General features: G+C 34.2%; 1 protein-coding gene across 5 annotated transcripts in view; it reads left to right on the top strand.

Annotated features, from left to right (window-relative positions):
* PCDH9 (protocadherin 9) overlaps positions 1–18,522 on the top strand; it is an 875,477-nt gene that overhangs the window by 123,880 nt on the left and 733,075 nt on the right. The window lies entirely within an intron of this gene.

Raw genomic sequence — 18,522 nt, 5'->3', positions numbered from 1 at the left:
TAACTATTGTGAACTTGCTTATTTTTTACCAGTACTATAGCATGCATAATTATGAAAGATAGCATTCTGTTCATTACTAGCCTTAAGTAACTACAACTTCAGCTTTGGCATGGGAAAACTAGATTTTCCTTTTAGTAAAACATTTTTAGTTTCTATTTAGGTGTGACTTTTCATAGTATAAACATCCACTTGTAGTTATTTGAACCATATGTTATTATATAACTAACTGAACAATTCATGATAAATAAGGTATTGTCTCAGATCTTGTTTTAGATTCAATCAGCTTGGAAAAGAAACTCATCATTTCTTTGGTGACAAAGACTAAATAGGTGACAAGTATGATGTAGTCACTTATGTACATTATCTCATTTAATCTTTCCAACAAGGAGCCTGTTAATGTGAGTTCGAATGAATAAAGCTAAGAATGCTTCTAAAGCCACGCAGCTATGAATGATAGAGGCAGAATTTAGTAAAACATATTGCTCATCTGATTAATTTGATAATACTTTATGCTAGTCAAATAGGTACCCTCTCTTCTGTATTAGCCGAGAGGCTGCTGTCATGGGCGGTGTTATCTGACATTGTTTTTCTTTTGTCTAATTTACTCTACATATACATATGAACTGACTCTGAGTATCTTAAATGTGCTACCAATTTTAAATATAACAAAATTTTCTCTGAATTTCATAATAATTTAAAAGAATCCATTATTTTGAAGTAATAACCAAGAAACACCTTGAGTTCAAATCCAAACTATAATAGTCCACATAAAATGCATGTGAATTCAACATCAGAGCATATAGAGGTTTTAAGAAACTCTGAAATACTTCTTGGACACAGCTGTATTCTATGCAGTCTGAATAATTGGAATGCACATAAAGAACAGTTGGTTGAATCACACACAAGCCAAAGACTAAGCCTACGTCTGTGCTATTCATGCTTCAGTGAAGGTGGTAAAAAATGAACCAAACAATTTGAAAGAATGTTTGTCTTTTGGAAAAAAACTCTCAGCTGGTAATGAAAATATATATGTACCATAAGGAGAGCCAAATATTTCACAATTTTCCCATCAGCTGAGGGAGACAACGATTTTCAGCTAAGGGTTGCTTTTCAGTTCTTAAATATTATTTCTTTATTTTAGTCTGAGATTTTGGCTAGATTATGGGCTACAAAGACACATTGATAAGATACCTGAAGGCAGTGCACCACGTTTAGTTGGAAAGGCAGCGAGGCTGGATTTTCTTAAGACTGTAATTTAGAAAATTCAAAAGATTTAGAAATTGGCTAAAGGAGATTCATGATTCAAAGAATGGCCTTCCCTCTGTTTTTAAAAAGAAGATATGGAAATTTGTGTTCATTTTATTAAGTATATTTATGCAGGAAAACAAACAAGCAAACAAAAACCAAGCTAAAAATATCTGAGGTCTTTCTTTGTAGGCAACACAGCAGTGCTGAATATGGGTTTGCAACTCGGCTTTTTCTTTTTTGTCACCTCTCTTAACTTGGGAAAGCTATTTAATCTTATTTCTGTTTTGTGTAAAATCAAAAAACATATTTCTTGGAATAGGATTCAGAGTTGAATGCTATAATATATCTACAGTATTAAACACATTGAATGCCTTCCATAAATGTCAGCTTCATTCTTTCCTCCCCTAATTAATCCATGACTATTAGCTTGTTAGCAGAATTATTTAGATAGTGTTAAGCTACTTCCAGCTGGGGGTGGAAATGATGACTGACAAGAAGGTTTTGTGGTAAAATTTTCTGTTACCAGAATGGGAAATTAGAATATGAGAAGTAAATAGTGAAATGATTGAAATATTTTTCACTAAGTATTCTCACTAATTCATGATTTTAATTAATTCTCATGATTGCTACAGATATGACTTAAGAATTTCCTATCCTCCTGAATTCTCAAGAGAAGTTTTAACTGCTTGTTTGGGAGTATATTTCCTAAAATTTAATAAAACAGCCATAGATTAGGAGAGTATAAAGATTTTCAACTATATAAATCAATGTATTGTTTGTAGGCAATACTTCTATCGGAGCAAAAGAATGGAAAATTCGTATTCCTCTTTCTCTTTCTCACTGAACATACCTAGTCCAGATCTGTTACCTTTTCTAAAATCTCATCTTCCCAGTTCCCTAAAGCCAGAAAGTAAATTTGTCAGGCTAAATTGCATAAGTAACAATGGAACTAGATATCAATGCCACCAAGTGTCTGGCAGCCCAATCATTAAGTCCTACTATTGGTAATTGTATAGTTACCTTGCAGGCAGGTATTGACTACAGGGATCAGATTCTACACAAATCTGCCATAATTCAATCAGTGCATTGGTTTCCTAATAAAAAAAAAAGCAGGATATACTAATTTTCATAGAAGATGATTAGCATACTTTTAGCTGAATTATGTTATTCTGAGGTGTTTTTGTTTGGTTTAGAGATTTAAGATTATAGTTGACAATCTTCATTTTGCTCTTTTAAAGAAAAATAAATCAAATTTTATTTTCCATTAACTAATAAAATTAAACTTTTCTTATAGCTACTTCCACTGGGTTTCAAATGGTAGCAAGTGACATTTCTATTTTGGGGGTCAAAACATTCTTAGCTCATATCTTATTAATGTGATACTGGTATTGTGTAATTACTTAGTTTTGAAGGTATTGTGGATTTTTCCCCCTTTTTGCCTTGCAGCCTATTAGTCAGCATCACTAATTAGCAGAAATTCCAGTCAGGAAGTAAATCTGATGTCTGGTCGGGCCTCAGAAACACTGAAGCCAATGTAAGAAACTGATTCGCATTGCCCACATTATTATTTTTCTGTGAGAATCCTAACGATGTTGTAACATTACAGTTGGAGAGTAAAAGGTTTGGCTCCTAGGATATTTCTCATTGGGCTCTTTATGGGAAATAAAGTGAAATAGCATTGGGGAGAAATCACGGGCTTTGATTCTGCTGAGATGACAGCTTTAGCAGACAAGCAATGCTACCATCAAGGAAGGCCGGGGTAGCACTGGACATTGGAATCATCTCCTCAGTCAGGGAGAATTAACTCCCAGGAAAGAGTTATGACAGTGGCAGTGGTTCAAATGTCTATGGGCTCTTCAAAATGAGGTTTTTGCTTTTCTTTCATAAGTTTTTGCCTGGATTCTAATAGCTATACACACATTCAGGTACATAAGTCCTCTTTTTTATGATGCACTACAGGTTTAATGAAGAAATTAATAAACCATGTTATTGAAGCTTTGACTTTGCTACAGATTAAGTCCTATTAATTTGTAGGCCCAAAAACTAAATACCTAAAATCAAAATCTGGCAGTGATACAAGACTGGGATCACTTTTCATATATGTATCATAAGCCAACTATATATAGATCTTTGATGTGGATATTAGGACACTATAAATCCCATAAAATAAGAGCAACTTGAGTAAGTGGACAAAGTGCTCTTTATTACTTTGAAGGTAAGGTAAGAATGAAAGATTGATAATTTCTCATAGACCCTCAAGTCAAATCAGTGCAGAAACTATAGCACTGTTCTTGACATATGGCCAAAATCTCAAATCTTGTTTTTGTATTTTAGCTATAAGTAAAACATATTTCTTTTAAAGGAGTATATCCTGCCTCAGGAAAAAAAAAAGAAATAATAAAGCAATCTGAAAAAGCATGAACCTCAGTAACAAATAAATATTACTTAAAATAAAGCCATTTTATTGAGAATGAAAGTACATGATTATGATTTCTCATGAGTCACTTGTGGGTCGACACTATAAAGGATATCAGAAAAAAATAAAAAAAATAAATAAAGGTAAGGTGTCCATGATATACCTGAGGCAATTTTAACCATATATTGCTACCAATGTGCACCATGCCAGAATATGAAATAATCTATTTCACAGATTTTATGACTTTTACATGACTTTCACATAATCATTTCATGATTTTTACATACATGTTGTATTTAATGCTTATATAAGTATTAGTATCTTCAGTTTTCAACTAATAACAGGTAAGACAGGATCAGCTGTGTGGGACTCAGAAGAAATGCTCTCACAGCAACAGTGTAGTGTGTCCTTCTAGGAGATGGTGGAGTCACAGATTATGTTGGTTATAAGAGTTAAAAAGGTGCCTGAGTACCTGTTTGCATCTGTTTGCTTCTACCATGCAGAAAAGATAAGCAAGGGGTAGTCCACAGCAGTGGGATTTTGATTAATAGCTCCTGAGTTCAGAGTATTTCCCTTCAGGCTAGTGAGCCTCAGTTTCCTTATCTGTAAGGAAAAATGTCAATATCACCTTCTTATTGGTAGGTGATAGTTATATAAGAAGATGGCTGTGTCTTGCCAATTACAGAGCATATTCAGATACTGATTTTTGATTGTTATTATGCATATTAATTACCCCAGGGAAGCACAAGTCAGGAAGCAATTCTCACAGGCACTCTGACCCTGCTGTTGGCATTCAAGCTTACAGTCATTCTATTTCTCAAATTACTCCTTAGGATGATTGAAGTGTAAGACAGTTGTCCCTAATAATTGGATTAGTGTTAGAGGATTTACAATATGAGAAATTAAAGTGAATGTGAATAAATTCAAAGGTTGCGGCTGCATCCCAGAGTGTTAGCCTGTACGCTGCATCTGCACACAACAGTAAAAGAACAGCACTGGCAGCAAGTCATACAAGTCATGGCAACGCACACATTCAACAGAACGTGAGGATGTTTGCAGTTGAAGTTTCATAAACTTTAGCTTTTGTAATTTCTAACAGTGTGGGTTTCAATTTGCAAAATCCACACTATTAGCTTCATCTCTTGCATTTTTATGAAGATTTTTGTGTAGCTAAAACATAGATTTTATTTTGAATTTTAGTTTTATGTACATTTATAATGTCTAAGTCATTTAAATAGAGAACATATGTGAGCTTAAACTGCATTGAACCAAAGGGTGTGTAGAATTTATTTAAATTAATACTGGAGTTCAAACATGTTATGAATTTACAAATTCATTGGAGGGGAAACAAAATGAAACATTTTATGAAGCAAAGGAGAAGGAACTTGAAACTCAGTCATTTTATAACCACTTTCATATATAACATCAAGGGTTGAGAAAAAGTACAATAAAATTCTAAAAATAGCATACTTCAAGATCTGCAGTCTAATGTTAAACAAAAATGATTTCAGTGAAAATTCTAGAATTACACTTAATTTGAATACTGGCTCTACCCATTACTGGCCATGTGACCTAGTCCAAGTGATTTAACCTGCCTGTGATTCCATTTCTTTACCTATAAAATAGTGGCTTTCTCAGACTATTCATAACAGTTAACAAATGTAAGCATCCAAAATGCAGTTGCTTTATACTTTTTGTGATTGAAATATACCTTAATGGAATAGCATATGTCCTTTTTCTCATATTTTCTATCTAGCTTAACAATTCAATTCATTTTTATTTTTTAGTGTTTCAGAACATCATTGTAATTTTGGATAACCATTGTTTTATAGCTGGTAATTGTTAATTCAGTCACTACTATTTCATTTCTATGTATGTTGTACAACATTCTTTATTCACCCTCCAGTGACTTAATAAATTCCTATCTCATAAAAGTACCTGCCATGGCATAAGAACATGGTAAACACTAAATTAAGAAACAAATATCATTATCATTTTTAAGCTCAATGCAGGATTATGCCTTCCAATATATTTTAATCTGAGTGTTCATGGCTAAAAACATTTATTAATGGAAGTTTATATTAGTCTCCTAAATTCTTTCTATTTAAAGTGTTGCCTGGGTTCCAGCGACATTAGCATTTCCTGGAAGCTTGTTAGAAATGCAGACGGACAGAAGAAGTTTTGACTTTGGGTGGTAAACACATAATGCAGTTTACAGATAATGTATTATAGCTTTATGCACTTGAGACCTATGTAATTGTATCAATCTATATGTTTGTATCAACCCAAATAAATTTAATAAAAAATAAATAAATTATGTTCTTAAATGCAATCAGGCCACACCCCTGAAGCAATGAATCAGAATCTGCATGCTTACAAGTCACCCCATATGATTCATATACATATTAAACCTGGAGAAGAACTGCCCTAAAACATTTTTGTCTGTCATCTTCATTAGTAATTATTTCATTCATTCATTCACCACATATTTAGTAAGTGCCTATTCTGGTTTCTTGAAATTCTTCCATTCTCATGATTTGGAGTTATGGTCAATGCAAAGGGGAGAAAGTCAATTTGAAATGACCAGTTAAAATCTCAGCAAATTAATTAGCATCATTTAAAAGCCCCAGGAACAGTTAGGGTACCTGAAGAGATACCAGAGATGAGCTTTATACATTTTCCCTGGCATAACTCTGTGAACATCTGCAAATGAATAAAATATTCATGTTGAAATGCAGGTAAATGTAAGAGGCAATGTTCAGGTTCCAGAGGATTCACTATTTGACTGAAGAGATTTTGTTGTTGTTGTTGTTTTAGCTTTTAAAATATAAAATGGCTTTCTTGTGTATTTAGAATAATTTTATTTATAACTAAATAATTATATTTTAGTAGCCATTTTTTCACACTGCAATGACTTCTTATGTGAAAAAATTTAAATATTCCACAATATTTTTATTTCTTGAAGGCAGAATGCAAATTTGTTTAACCTTCATATACTCATAGCCTAATAGAATACATGGATATAGTATATGTTCAAAAAAATAAAATCAAATTAAGTGAAATTTAACTGAAGCCTTTGTACTCATTCACCGAAGGGGTACATATCTTCAGATGGATCACTACTGTATCATCTTTGAGGAAAGAACCACTGAGGTTATGATCTTGGGCTTTGGAAATAAGCAGCAACCAAGTAACAAGCCAAATAAAAATACAGTCTTTTATAAACAGGCAATTATATTTCTATACTTGTATATCATTAAAGGGAAAAAAGACAAGTAATACTTGAATATCTAATTATACCTCCTCCACACACTATTTTTTCTCGTTATTATAATATTCTGCCTCTAAGTGTGAAATTGGATATTAGGAAATAATGCACACATTATTAATGATTTTTACTCTTCCAGCATTTGGCATATGTAGTCTGAAACAACCTTGAAACTTCACTAAATGGAAAAAATTTAATGAAGTTAATGAATACACAAGAGAAGTATAAGAGAAAATACAGTATGCTTATTTATATGCCTTTTTATAGAGTAAATTCTGCCATCCTTCTCATTCTATTTTCTAATTTTACAGTTACTATTCTTAGCCTCCTTGCATGCCAGGAATTAAATATGATACTATCAATTTAAGTGTCAGGCTGTGATCATTTACTTTCTCGCAGTGTTCTTTTTGTTGAAATAAAACAAGAATTGTGTTTTTAAACTGCTCAGTAATATATTAAAAACATACAGGGTGGGACAAAAGTAGGTTTAGAGTTGTGAGTATGTGAAACACAGAGTTTATGCCTATATTATTATTTATTCATCATTGCATTATTTTCCATATGAACAACTGTAAACCTACTTTTGCTCCACCCTGTATATTTGATAATGTAACAGATCTCACAGAATTTAGGGTCCCTCATTCTCAACACAAACACTCTGAACCCTGATATTGTCACTAAATAAATACCTTCTCATCTGTGAGATAAAGTGACGATTACACTGTTTGCCCAGTCCTTCTTAATACTTCCTAAGAAAGAATGACAACTCTTCCTCTTTAGAGAAGTCTAAATTGGCCAGCCTGTCAAGACCTTAAAAGTCACCACTTGAGATACTTTACTCATTGTTAGGATTTTTCTATAACTTTTGCCAAAATTCTAAGTTATTTTATATCAAATTTTTAAGAAAAAATATGGGAGAAGGTATAAGAGAAAAAAACCCTCTTTGTCTCTCTTGAATTCTTTATGCAAGCTGTATCACTGGCACACAGTAGATGCTAGATAAAATTTGGTGAATGGATAGATGGCCTGTAGACTGATCTGGATTTAGAAAATCAGTTGTACTTGTTTACATATGTACCCCTAGAAGCTGCGTGAAGTTGAACTGCAATCTAAAATGATTTGAAATCCAAGGGACATGGGTTAATGTAGTGCATTAAACATTCCCATGACCTCATTCACAAAACTAGAGATACATGTCGCATCAAGCCATTCAAGCAGAAATTCTTGTTCTTTAGGAAATGACTCTGGGAGGAAAGAAACCAAAATGATGAAATAGACCAAATCCCCTATCTTTCACTTTGCAGAGTAGCTGCAATTCCTAATAGTGAGGCTCAGCAGCTTTTGGGCTGATCAGGCATTTTGGTGCTATATCAAGAGAAAATTTTGACAGTCTTGGCTCACAGTTTAACCTCCTTCAGAACTGTTACAATCTGGTGGGGGAAATATCTATGGAAGACTAAATATCTATCCTGTTTTAAAACCAGCCATTCTCTCATAAATAATAGCTTTATTTCATGCATGATCCTCTTTTGGTTCTGTCACTGCAGAAGTAGCCAACTAGGCAACAGAGGAAGCAAAAGCAAACTAACACATTCCCAGCTCTCTTGGCATCACTAATGAAAATGTCTATGATGCTTATGATGATCCAAAAGACATCAAAAGAAAAAAAACACACTGGCCAGTGCAGTATAAGCAAAGTATGTGTAACAGGAGGATGGAGCATGGGCAGCCAGAGCTTGCCAGCTGAGATGAACAAAGCCTGGAGGATGACTGTTATGGACCCGGATCCACAGCAGTGCACGGAGACTAAGAGATGAGCATTTAACATATTTTTAACACTCAGAACTTGCATTTACCATTTATGATCTAGTAATGGTTGAATTACTTACTATATTAAAATTTATTTCTTCAGGAAGATTAGAAAGTATAAACCTTTCTTTCTATAGATTAGAATATAATAGGTTTGCCACATACTTGTAAAATTGGTACTAAGAAGATTTATTCCTATATCCTTTAATCTTTGCTCTTACAGAGCACACCAAATACATTTTTAAGGCCTGGAACTCAGAAGCCTGTGGAGGGTTTTAGGGACCACTAAAGACCCTTTGAAATTCAGGCAGTTCTCATTGCACAGTAGGGGAGGGCCTTAAAATGACTCCACTAGCTGAAACCTTGCAAAGAGAGCTTAATAACTGTTGGGAAAGTTATAATTGTTCTCTCACCTTTAATTTTTTCCAAAACATTGAAAACTCTTTTTCTGATCATTACACATGTATACAGATATGAACAGATTTTAAAACTGATATTTATTTAGTATTCTGTAATTTAAAATCTTGGAAGGCTGTGTAAAAAAAACTTATAAAGTGTAGTTTAAAACTAGTGCTTGCCTTTTTCTCATTGTCATATAACACAGCATGGAGCAAGCATCTTTTCTCTGCCTTGGTGAATTGTCGCACTCCTTTCTGCTTTCGGATCAGCTAGCAACACTTTATCCTTTGCGGTGTCAATGTTTTGAAGTATCTCTGAGAGTTCCATTCTTGTGAAGCTTTGTGCTGGCATCACTTCTGGGACATCATCATCCTTTCTATCACAGCCACTTTGCTCATTTATGTCGATAACTTTGCCTTCACTAAGTTTCTTGGATTGCAGATCTAGAGTCTCTTGAACAGTAGTAGAAACAATCCCCGCACTCAGTAATTTCTTCTGTAACTCATTTATATTCTATGTAGGTTTTATTTGTGATGTCATCACATTTCTTTATTCTGCTGCACCATTGTCTTTGTGGGCCAATTACTTCTTTTAATTATGCATTTTTGTAAAACATCACAGGGGTTTATCACTGGGAGACAGAAGCATACGGAACTATATGCTTTGCTGCCTGTGCCCATTGAAAGAAATGTCAAGATCAGTCATGGATAAATACATAGTAATTTGTGGACTGAAAGGCTAGCAGCAAAATTTGTAATGTGTGACTCTACAAAGTTTATATCAGCCACTGTTAACAGACTGTAGTAATTAAAATTTGAATTGTGCTGTTGGGGACTGGTGTGATTTAACTGAACCATGGTAACTGTACATCTTACATATAAGAAATGTGCAAATGAGCCTGTTCATATAGGTAACTTATTATTAAGCTAAATAATTTAATGCTTTATATCTAAAGAATACATTCTTTTGGGTCCCTTATTAAAAAGAAGAACATTAAACAGTATTGGCAGTATATGGTTTGTTTTTACCCACAGTAATGCCTATATAGGATTTACCTGAATCAAGTGCTAGTTACCATTTCTATTAGCTATAAAGATAATTAGAGAGAAAACTGTAGGTTATATCAAGCTTTATCTTTCAGGATTCACTAGTGGGGTCCTTTATGGGTCAAAGGTTGGTTCATGTTTTATTCATTTTATATATTTTTGAAACTTAACATTAGCAAATTACCTTTATAAGCAATGGGATTCTGGAGAATTCATTTTTATTAGCTAGGATAATAAGAAAATATAAATTTATATTGGGAAATATGTCTACCTCATCTGTTATTTGCATTTGGCTATTCCTTTAGAGAAGTGCATTCATTCAAAGGATGAAATCAATTATTGGTAAAATCATTGATTGAAATATTGGAATACTAGCCACAGAAATAGGACATGGTAAGAGGTCTCAAGGTATTATTTTTAAATCAGTTAAGCACATTCACTAATTTATCTCTCCTTGTTTGATCATGGTGTTGCCAGTTATTAGAATTAGCACTTTAGCAACTTGTTGGTATAAAATGAATATTGACAAAGTTTTCAATGCTTATTTTTCAACAATGCTTATTAGTGTTCAAAATTCAGTGATTTCATAAAACATCCCTTGTGAATACTTGAACTTTATAGTTCATATGGCAGTTTTCTACATGTCTTTGAAAAATGGCCAGCACATAGTAGGTGCATGTTAAATATTTTTTCTTTTATTTTTATTATTGTTGATAACCCTTCTTTAAGGACATACAAGATTGCTCCTTGTAGGTGTTAGAATGCTTTGTAGAATTCTCAGGGTAATGATCACAGATCTCTGCCTTCATTGTCTTTGTTTTGGGAATAATTCCATCAAGAAGTCATTGTACAGTGTCGGTGTAAAGTTTCATTCATAGAATATTTTTTTCTTAAATGAAAACACAGAGTAGAATTTTCTACTATTTTACCCCCAGCAGTGAGTTTACGTGTTACTAAATCTTTTGGCTGCCAACCAGTAAATATATTCCCAATTATAAGAATAAATGGCAACGTATACCAGAAACCAGTGGGGCATAACATTTTAATACAGAGCCTACATTTAGGTGGAATTTTGCATGAGCTGGAAAATTAAACTAGACTAAAAATCACTTTTAAATTGTCAAATTTAAACTAATTGTTAAACTAAATTTCAAAATGAGTTTTCCCAAGGCATGCTAGTAAATTGAGTTATGTCACATTTATAGTTAGAATCTCAAAAGGGCAGGTCCCGAAACAGCCCTCTCTGGTGATACCTGGAGGCAGCGCTCAGAGGATCTTGCACTAACATAGTGTGGACTCTGACATGCTACCTTTAGGGCGTCCTTTGTGCCCTGTGCTCATTTTCCTGCTGACCATTTCCTTATTTTTTTTTATCAGTAGATGAACAACACTCAGTTAAAAAAGAATTAAAAACATATTGAGCTTACTAGTTCTCATAATGATACTTAGTAATGAAAAGCCACAGAACTGATTCGTTTCCCATAATTTGTTGTGTATATATCATTTTAAATGATATTTTCTTTTCCTACTGGCATATTCATATTTTAAATACTACATAGACCCTTTTTTTCTTAATAATGCTTGTGACACATATTTTGTTGCTCTAATTACTTATTTAAAGCTGGTATAAGAATGCTTCCCACTGGACGTTACTAAGTGTATCTAATCCAGTTATGTTTCCAGACTGACTTTTGTTATTGTAACATGATTAAAATACCACACTAATTATGCAAACTCTATAAAGTAGAATTCAACAAAGGTAGTAAGTGCATAGTAATAATACATGTTATTAATCTGTATGTTCAGTTGAATGGGTTTAGAATATATTTCCAATTCATGGAGGTTAACTGTACTTTTTTATAGTTATTTTCTTTAATCTTATAGAGCTAAAAAATGAAAACCCTTTCCAGAGTTAACAAAGATTCAAGCCATTTTTCATTAACTTTTAGTTTTATAATTTAATTTTGTCATCCAATGGTCATTGGTGCCAATTCAATGCCATTAGGAATCCCCAATTTAGTGTGCAGTGAAGGAAACTTTAATCAGTGCAAAGCAGCTCAGTTGTGATACAGCACAACCGTGAACGTAGCCTGGCTGTTGAACAGTTCTGGGCCCAGACCACTCTCCAGATTGACAGCTCTGCTCTGCTCCTAGATGGTCTCTTTTGTGCTGTGCTGATCTGCTCCCGTATGCTTTTTGGTGTTTCAGCTCAGCCAATGAGATGGGGAAACAGAATTGTCTTCAATGGAAAGAAAAAGTGTGCTCCCGGAGCCAGCGGGGGAACTGCTTATGTGAACAGAAGTCCCAGCCTTTAGTCTGTGATTGGTCTATGCTCACACAAATGAGGACTCCAAATCCTGACGATTTGATTGGTCTAAAAGGCACTGTTTCGCTTGGTCAACATAAAACCACTTTGATGGACCAGAGCTATGCAGCTGTAATTGGATGGGGAAAGCCTCAATCTTATTGGTTAAAATAGGATTCCAAGAACTCTTTTACAAGGGCTGGCTCAGATGGCAGAAACGCAGTGCACACAGTCAGTTTAGTGCAGAGGCGGATAGTCCTACACTGGTTTCTCCATGAGGCGCAGTTTGTGTGAGAGGTCCCTGAGTAGAAATGACTGCTGGGCTCTATTTTTAAAAGTTTGAGCCCAGTTAGCCACCCAGAGCCCTTCTAAGTCAGTGTTTTGTTTTGTTTTTTTTTCCTCAAGGTTCACAATTTGAATAAATATTTGGTACATTAGAAAGTTCCAAATTTATTCTAGTATTTGTTTTTGAATTTGGGTTTTCACTTACCAAAAGAAATCAATTTCTGAAATGATAGACTTTTAGAAGTTTGCTGGTAATTTTTATTTCAACATAGCATGGTAAAACTTTTCGGTCTGTAAAGATTCAGGAATTTGCAAATAGTTTGAGCTCTGAGAACAGATATTGGTTTTTGAAGCAACATGAAGACTAAATATGGATTTTTAATTTGATCTTTTTCCAAATGATTTCTGAGAAAAATAATTGAAATCTAGAATAAATGATAGTAGAACATAAAAAGATAAAATAATTGATGAAGTTTTTATTTAAAACTTAAACCATGAGCCAGAGAAATATTAAGCATAGTATATGAGTGTACAGGACCTAAATTATACCTTGTCAGAGGCCAAACAAGGTCATTGATTAAAAGAAAGTTAGCAAAAATCTGATAAAGGAAAATAATTGAAATTCTGGTCCTTGCCAGTCAATCTCTAGGAAGCTATTAGAAGTAGAGTAAAAATATCACATTTCTGATATTATTAATAAACTTAATACTGATGTTAGGTCAGTATTTTACCATTTTAAGACCAGAAGGCTTATGGCATAGTGCAATAAATACAGATTACATTATATTTGTAGGAATTTCACCATACCCAAAAATTAATCTTATAAAACAACATACTATTCCATGAGACGTTTGGTTAAGTGTATAGCAACACAAAGAAAAATCATTACATTGCTTAAAGTAGTATCACCACTAGTAGCCATTTATTGCATGTGATTCATTCTTGAATTATAATTGGCCTGTGTTTCCTTGTCTTTTCCTATCTTTGAGTCAATCTGTCTATTCCCAGTATTGTAAATTGAGCAATGTTTAAACTCTAGGGCAATTAAGTATTTTTTTTTCAAAATGATATTAGAATATTATTTTACTATCACTACTATCTTAATAGAACACCTTACATTAAGTTAGATTGATTGGCAAAGGGTTGCTAATCAAAGAGTTACTGTACCTTTTGCAAGATGATGAAAACTTACTCCATTAGATTTCATAATAAGATTGCACCAATAATGTTATGTGTGTTTATTATATACACTAATACATATTTCACAGTTAATATAATGACATATTCTTCACAGAGTTTAGATTCAGATTATGCATCTGTTGACACTTTTGTTACCCACTCAGAAAACTGACTATATTTGTTGATCACCATCCTAAAAGGTGTTAAAATTGGGCAATTGATTCTATAGGAGTTTGATTAAAAGTAATAATTTGCTTTCATTTTCTAATTCCTTCTGAAATCCCAAATTGTTTTACTGATTTTGATTTGCTACTACCTCTTAGTGCAGAAAGTGTCACAATCATATGTCAAGAGCATTAAACTAAAATCTAACAGTTCACAGAAATACAGTTATCAGAATGGTAGATAAGGAGGAGGGACCTTTTTGGAACTTGACTAGTAGGCAAAAAAATTTCCTAATATATTATGTGTCCATTGGATTTTTTTAAATTTTCGATTCAGATAGCCTTTTTACTTATTTCCCACTAAAATTCCAAAGTTGATATTCTCAAGTCTAGATGAAATATATGCATAGGAGCAAAATATCACAGTGTATTGAATTAATTGGTTAAAATTTAGAGAGTTTGGTAATGATTCAGGAATGATAAATCCATGTTTTAAATTACTACAAATTTTATTAATTTACCAAGATACTGTTTCTTTTCTTATTTAAGAAAACATTTTTATTTTGTTTCATACATTTCTTCATATTTTTAATTTTTTATTTTATCTTTCCATTACCATTTAGTCCCCTTACAATCCCCCCACAATCACCACACTGTTGTCCATATCCATGAGTCCTTTTTCCTTTTTGCTCAGTCCCTCCGCCCCCTAACCTCCCCACTTTTAGCTGTCATCCTGCTCTCTACCTATAAGTCTGTCTCTATTTTGCTTGTTTGTTCAGTTTATTCATTTGATTCCACATATGAGTGAAATCATTTGGTATTTGTCTTTCTACAGCTGGCTTATTTCACTCAGCATAGTATTCTCCAGGTCCACCCATACAGTTTCTTCATATTCTAACATGATAAATAAGAATAAATTTCTAAATATTATAATTTCTTAACATATATTTTCTTTAGAATGTGATAAATGTATCCTACATTCCTTGAATTTTCTATCCTTGATTTCAAACCCCCTTATGCTGACCTTTAGTATTTGATAAATTTTAGAGTCATGATAATTATCCTATTTATGTGGGGACCTTGTTAACCACATATGAGCCTCGGACTTTGTCCACTAGTGCAAAGTGACACTTTTTGAGTTTCTTATTTGTGGGCCAGATCCAGACTAACCACTGCAGAACTGTAATATAAGAAACCCTGCTTTCTGATATATTGCAATGTTATGAAAAATTTAAATATAAGTGTGAAGAGGGGCCCTAGATCATAAATAGTACTTTATTTTGATATTCCAGCCTCACACTCTTCTAACAAAGGACCCTTAGTAATCTAATTCATCATATGGGTATTGAATTTCTAGAACATCCAAAGTGCTGTGTTTACACTTTATGAAGATAAATAAGACATTGTTCCTCCCATCAAGAGGCTTGAAGTCCAATGGGAGGATGAGATATTGTTCAGGAGGAGCTATAATAAAAATATCTTTTTTTGTAAAAGTTCACAAGTTGGAAAGATTACAGAAAGGATGTGTGTGTGTGTGTGTGTGTGTGTGTGTGTGTGTATGGCACATTTGAGCTTTGGGATAGTCTCTTTATGGTCAAATAAGATTTAAACATGTAGAAAGAGAAGGAAGGCATTACAGAAAGAGCTGAGACAGAGTGGAAAATCACGAAAATATTTTTGAGGAGGAGTCTGTCAGTTCAAATTCTCCAAGGTAAGTGGGCCATATGATGGAACAAGACCTACAAGAAAATAATTGAAGGATAAAGGGGAAGGAGCTGGTGAAAACAGAGAGCCTTGAGACTAGCACAGGTCTCACACCTGTGAGAGAAGAGGTAGGAAGGGAACATTGGGCAGGAGAGGCCCAGCACTCAGTGCAGGTGAAAAAAATTTGGTCAGGCTGATGGGTTAGCAGGGATCCAAGGCGCTGGCAGTCGCTCTCACACCACTCTTAGCTGTGGGTGGGAAGCAGGACGAGGAACCATGGATTCAGTACTGACTGGTGAGAGCTAGAGGCTGTGCCCACGTATGGCTCCTGTGAATGGTTTGAAGGAGACCCGAGTGACTGAGGGCCACAGACATCACAGCCATCTGCAGGGATGCCAAAAAGTCTGGTTGGTTGGAACATGCAGAGTATAACACAGGGCAAGAGCTGGGACTACATCGTGGAGGTCCTAAAATGTCATGCTTTTTCCAATGAAAAGACTTTGGAAAGTTTTACGCTTTTATTACAATATATAGAAATATCATTTATAAATAATTAATCTTGACAGCTAAATTAACAGATATGTGATGGATTTTTCTAAAGGGTCAGGTTGGCTGAACAATCCTCTCATTATCTACTATAAAGTAGTCTCTCTTACCCGCAGTTTCACTTTCTGTGTTTTCATTATCCCTGGGCTACTACAGTCCAAAACATTAAGTGACAAATTCCAGAAATAATTCATAAATTTTAAATTGTTCTGCCTAGCAAGGAAATTTTGCGAGTCCCATTTTTCCCCTCCAGTTGCAGCTCCTCCCTCCAACCAACAACTCCAGGCTGTGTGATGCGTATATGCTCCTCATTAGTTAGTTCCTTACTGGCCAACTCGGTTATCAGATCTGCTGTCTTGATACTGTGGTGCTGTGTTCAAGCAACCCTTATTTTACTTAATGATTGTTCCAAGACATAAGAATAGTGATGCTGGTAATTCAGACATGCCAAAGAGAAGCCGCAAGTGCTTCTTTTAAGGAAAAAAGTGAAAGTTGTGAACTGAAGGAATAAAAAAATATATTGTATGCTGATATTGTTAGGATCTGCAGTAAGAACAAGTCTTCTCTCCATGAAATTGTGAAAAAGGACAAAGAAATGTGTGCTACTTTTGCTGTCACTTCAAACTTAAATGGTGAGTGCTTAGTTAAGACAAAAAAATGCATTACATTTGTGGGTGGAAAACATGGACCGAAAATGGTCAGATTTTTGGCAGCGTGTCATGCCAGAAAGCATTGAGCCAATGTGAAGTCTTCAGCAAAGGATCCTCCCAAACAGGTGACACCAAGCCATTTACTGCAAGTGAGGATGGTCACACAGATTTGGGAATAGGTTGGCATTTTATCATCTCACATTAGGACAAGGAGGATAAGCATCAGTATAATACAAAACAGATATTTTGAGGGACAGAGACATAACTTTTACTATTGGATATTGTTATAATTTTATTTCATTATTAGCTATCATTGTTAATTGCTCACTGTATCTCATTTACAAGTGAAAATTTATCATAGGTATGTATATATAGGAAAAATACTATGTACATATGGGCTCAGTGCTATTCTCGGTTTCAGGCATTCACTAGAGGTCTTGGAATGTTTTCCCTGTGGACAAGGGGTAACTAATGTCCTAAATCTACTGAAATAATGATGTCCTAAATGTTAATATTAAGTGTTAACAGCTGTGACTGAAATGCAATATCAGAAAAACATGTTGACAAAAGATTTGGGGAGAGAGAACAAGTAGGATGAAATAATGGGAGGGAAGAAAGGTAATGAGAGGTAATTCTAAGTTTAAATCTAGATTTCTGAAAGAATGTTAGTGTCATCTGTTCATTTATTTATTTGAAATGTTTATTGAGCATCTGCTATGTGTGCCAAATAGCTATTTTAGACATCAGAGATATGTCAGAGAGCACAAAGAACAAACGTCCTCTTTTAATGGAGTTTACATTAGAGTAGTATGAGACTTTAAAAAAGAGTTAAGTCAGATACTTTTCACTTACTTACCATCACTGTTTTATCAAGTGATGATAAGCGTTATGAGACAATTAAACAGAGCATGCAGAAGGTTAAGGAGTTATCAGGGAGGTGAGAGGAATAGTTGTTCTTTTTAAGAGTCATCAAGGACACCTCATCAAATGATTTAAACAAGGAAAACACAGGAATAGCTGAGGAAGCAGGCAAATGGGTATCAGTGGAAGAGAAGGTAGAGGGCAAAAGAAAAACATCGAGGGCAAAGGTGCTGAGGTGGCAGGTTTTCTAACATGCTCAGGTGACAGCAGGGGTGACAAGAGATTAAATAAAAAAAAGAGTGACAGAGCCAGAGTGATAATGGTTATGGGGTAGAGGCAGGTATCCTTGAGGATATTACATGAAATTAAAGATCAGTGATATTTTTGAACAGAGAAGTGACATAATGTCACTTTGATCTTCATCTGCTTATGCTTTTGAGAACACTCAGGGACACCAGTGCAGAAACAGGACTTTAAGTGAGCCTCTTCCAATACCAGACAAGAGATGTTAGCAATGAACGTGGTGGGAAGAATTCAGAATTTAGGTACATTAGTCAGATGAAAATCAGACACTAAACAGTTACCCTGTTATTACTATGTATATTTACTTTGAAGTTTGAAGCAATGATAATAAACATATGT

Source organism: Phyllostomus hastatus, unplaced genomic scaffold (assembly GCF_019186645.2).
Source record: "Phyllostomus hastatus isolate PE091 unplaced genomic scaffold, TTU_PhHast_1.1 phas_contig_29, whole genome shotgun sequence".
Lineage (NCBI taxonomy): Eukaryota > Metazoa > Chordata > Mammalia > Chiroptera > Phyllostomidae > Phyllostomus > Phyllostomus hastatus.
Note: the sequence above shows the minus strand (reverse complement) of the source record. Positions and strands in the feature narration are given on the sequence as shown.